The sequence below is a fragment of the Salvelinus sp. IW2-2015 genome, unplaced genomic scaffold (genome assembly GCF_002910315.2).
Source record: "Salvelinus sp. IW2-2015 unplaced genomic scaffold, ASM291031v2 Un_scaffold2196, whole genome shotgun sequence".
Taxonomy (NCBI): Eukaryota; Metazoa; Chordata; class Actinopteri; order Salmoniformes; family Salmonidae; genus Salvelinus; species Salvelinus sp. IW2-2015.
The window spans coordinates 99117-104030 of NW_019943526.1; positions in this window are offsets into that span (position 1 = coordinate 99117).

The window sequence follows — 4914 nt, forward strand, 5'->3', positions numbered from 1 at the left end:
AAGGCGATGTGTAAGCGTATGTTTGCACTGTGTGCATAGTAAGGTATGTTTTGCCTGTGTGATAGTAACGGTAGATTTGCTCGTTGTAGTGTATTTCCGTGCATTAGTAAAGTATGTTGCTTTCTGTAGGTAGTTGGCCATTGGTTAAGGTATTGTTGCCGCTGTGCTGTGAAGGAGTTAGTGTGTTGTTAGGTTATTGCCTGTGTGCGATAGTAGAGTATGTTTGACTGTGTGTGTAAGGTATGTTGCCTTGTGTGCATAGTAAGGTATGTTTGCCTGTTGCATAGTAAGGTATGTTTGGCCTCTGTGCATAGTAGTATGTTTGCCTGTGTGTTAAGGTATGTTTGCCTGTGTGCATAGTAAGGTATGTTTGCCTGTGTGCATAGTAAGGTATGTTTGCCTGTGTGCCATAGTAAGGTTATGTTTTGCCTGTGTGGTGTAAGTATGTTTGCCTGTGTTGTGTAAGGTATGTTGCCTGTGTGCATAGTAAGGTATTGTTCGCCTGTGTGCAATAGTAAGGTATGTTTGCCTGTGTGCATAGTAAAGGTATGTTTGCCTGTGTGCATAAGTAAGGTATGTTTGCCTGTGTGCATAGTAAGGTATGTTTGCCTGTGTGCATAGTAAGGTATGTTTGCCTGTGTGCCATAGTAAGGTATGTTTGGCCTGTGGTTGCATAGTCAAGGTATGTTTGCCTGTGTGTGTAAGGTATGTTTGCCTGTGTACATAGGTAAGGTAATGTTTGCCCTTGTGTGCATAGTTAGAGTGGTAGGCTTATTATGTTTCCAATTTGATTTCAATGACGTCTCCAAGGCTTTCCTCGTATAGCCTTGCTTCAAACAAGGTGCGTGGTGTTTGTGTTTGGCTTTTCCAGGCGACCATGTTTTGTTTTATCGTAACAGTTTACTCTCTTATTAACTTTTAATCTACGACAGTATCCATTAGCTTAGTTCTCGATCCAGTCCATCATCAACTCATTTTACGATTCTGTTTTTTTTTTATTTCTTTATTTGTCCATTGTTTTGAGTGAAAGGATATGCCACACTACCATGTTCTATTATAACTTGGTATTTGTTCACCTACTATGGGGCTGTTCCTCACTGTAGGTACAGTAATCAAACTTTCTTTTTCCTTTCCAGGACTAGCGTACAGTCTATTTGCGTACAGTGCCATTGTTATTGAGAAAGCATTGAGCAGTGCTGTGCCACTGAGAGCTGGGCAAAGGATGTATCACTATAGACCTAATGATTATACAATGCCACTTTTAATGTTTACATACCCTACATTACTCATCACATATGTAATACTGTACGCATACCATCTACTGCATCTTGCCATCTTGATGTAATGTATCACTAGCCACTTTAAAACAATGCCACTTTATATAATGTTACATATCCTACATTACTCATCTCATATGTATATACTGTACTCTATACCATCCACTGCATCTTGCCTATGCCGTTCTGTACCATCACTCATTCATATATTTGTATGTACATATTCTTATTCATTTCTTACACTTGTGTGTATAAGGTAGTTGTTGTGAAAATGTTAGATTACTTGTTAGATATTACTGCATGGTCGTAACTAGAGCACAAGCATTTCGCTACACTCGCATTAAACATCTGCTAACCATTGTGTATGTGACCATTAACATCTGCTAACCATGTGTATGTGACCATTAACATCTGCTAACCATGTGTATGTGACCATTAACATCTGCTAACCATGTGTATGTTGACCAATTAACATCTGCTAACCATGTGTATGTGACCATTAACATCTGCTAACCATGTGTATGTGACCATTAACATCTGCTAACCATGTGTATGTGACCATTAACATCTGCTAACCATGTGTATGTGACCATTAACATCTGCTAACCCATGTGTATGTGACCAATTAACATCTGCCTGAACCATGTGTATGTGACGCTCCATTAACATCTGCTACCATGTGTATGTGACCATTTACATTAACATCTGCTAACCATGTGTATGTGACCATTAACATCTGCTAACCATGTGTATGTGACCATTAACATCTGCTAACCATGTGTATGTGACCATTAACATCTGCTAACCATGTGTATGTGACAAATAAAAATTTGATTTGAGTAGTTTTAGTAGATTGCTACTTATTAGAATTTGTTCTTTAACTGACTAGTTAAATAAAGGTTTAAAATAATAAATAATAATAAAAACAATTATGGGTTGTAGCTAGTTTGGCTTTTTCCTTGTATACAGTAGGACCTACATCCTCTTGGTTTTATGCTGCAGTATGGGTCCAGCTTTTTCCTTGTATACAGTAGGCCTACATCCTCTTGTTTTTATGCTGCAGTATGGGTCCAGCTTTTTCCTTGTATACAGTAGGCCTACATCCTCTTGGTTTTATGCTGCAGTATGGGTTCAGCTTTTAGTGTGTGTACGTGTGATCCCTGAGGGAATTGAACCCATGACCTTGGCGTTGCTAACGCCATGCGTTAGGCCTAGATGAACACACTGATAATGGATGGGTCAGTATGGGTCCAGCTTTTCAGAAGATCCTTCCATGTCCATTCTATTGGATTGTCATAACTTGATGCGAACCCCCACCCCCCACACTACATTACCGCTCTCTGTCTCTGTGATGTATTCTCGGTACATTGTCTGAATGCTAATCAAGCTTTACTTTCCACGCTTGTCCTGCCGCCATCCATTATCAGTGTGTTCATCTAGGCCTAACGCATGGCGTTAGCAACGCCAAGGTCATGGGTTAAATTCCCTCAGGAATCACACGTACACACACTAAATACCTATGACCATTTCGCCCTTACTGTACATTTTACATTGACATTTGAGTCATTTAGCAGACGTTCTTATCCAGAGAGACTGACAGTAGTGAGTCATTTAGCATACTCTCTTATCTGGAGAGACTGACAGTAGCGAGTCATTTAGCAGACTCTGATCCAGAGAGACTGACAGTAGTGAGTCATTTAACAGACTCTCTTATCCAGAGAGGCTACTCAGGAACCTGTAGGGTCCAGACACCATCAACATGGTGCTACTCAGGAACCTGTAGGGCCAGACACCATCAACATGGTGCCAGTCAGGAACCTTAGGGCCCAGACATCATCAACATGGTGCTACTAGGAACCTGTAGGGCCCAGACACCATCAACATGGTGCTACTCAGGAACTGTAGGGCCCAGACACCATCACATGGTGCAGTCAGGAACCTGTAGGGCCCAGACACCATCAACATGGTGCCAGTCAGGAACCTGTAGGGCCCAGACACCATCAACATGGTGCCAGCAGGAACCTGTAGGGCCCAGACACCATCAACATGGTGCCAGTCAGGAACCTGTAGGGCCCAGACACACTCAACATGGTGCGCTCAGGAACCTGTGGGGCCCAGACACTATCAACATGGTCCGTCAGGACCTGTAGGGCCCAGACACTCATCAACATGGTGCCAGTCAGGAACCTGTAGGGCCCAGACACTATCAACATGGTGCAGTCAGGAACCTGAGGGCCAGACACTATCAACATGGTGCCAGTCAGGAACCTGTAGGGCCCAGACACTATCAACATGGTGCCAGTCAGGAACCTGTAGGGCCCAGACACCATCAACATGGTGCTGCTCAGGAACCTGTAGGGCCCAGACACCCATCAACATGGTGCCAGTCAGGAACCTGTAGGGCCAGACACTATCAACATGGTGCCAGTCAGGAACCTGTAGGCCCAACACCATCAACATGGTGCTGCTCAGGACCTGTAGGGCCAGACACCATCAACATGGTGCTGCTCAGGAACCTGTAGGGCCCAGACACCATCAACATGGTGCTACTCAGGAACCTGTAGGGCCCAGACACCATCAACATGGTGCTGCTCAGGAACCTGTAGGGCCCAGACACCATCAACATGGTGCTACTCAGGAACCTGTAGGGCCCAGACACCATCAACATGGTGCTGCTCAGGAACCTGTAGGGCCAGACACCATCAACATGGTGCCAGTCAGGAACCTGTAGGGCCAGACACCATCAACATGGTGCTACTCAGGCACCTGTTAGGCCCAGACACCATCAACATGGTGCTGTCAGGAACTGTAGGTCCAAGACACCATCAACATGGTGCTTGCTCAGGAACCTGTAGGGCCCAGACACCATCAACATGGTGCCATCAGGAACTGTAGGGCCCAGACACCATCAACTGGTGCTGCTCAGGAACCTGTAGGCCAGACACCATCAACATGGTGCTGCTCAGGAACCTGTAGGGCCCAGACACCATCAACATGGTGCCAGTCAGGAACCTGTAGGGCCCAGACACTCATCAACATGGTGCTGCTCAGGAACCTGTAGGGCCCAGACACCATCAACATGGTGCTGCTCAGGAACCTGTAGGGCCCAGACACCATCAACATGGTGCCAGTCAGGAACCTGTAAGGTGCCCAGACACCATCAACATGGTGCGCTCAGGAAACCTGTAGGTCCCAGACACCATCAACATGGTGCAGTCAGGAACCTTAGGTCCAGACACCATCAACATGGTGCCTCAGGAACCTGTAGGGCCAGACACCATCAACATGGTGGCTGCTCAGGAACCTGTAGGGCCCAGACACTATCAACATGGTGCTACTCAGGAACCTGTAGGGCCCAGACCACTATCAACATGGTGCTACTCCAGGAACCTGTAGGGCCCAGACACCATCAACATGGTGCCAGTCAGGAACCTTGTAGGGCCCAGACACCATCAACATGGTGCCAGTCAGGAACCTGTAGGGCCCAGACACCATCAACATGGTGCTACTCAGGAACTGTGGGCCCAGACACCATCAACATGGTGGCCAGTCAGGAACCTGTAGGGCCCCAGACACCATCAACATGGTGCTGCACAGTCAGGAACCTGTAGGGCCCAGACACCATCAACATGGTTGC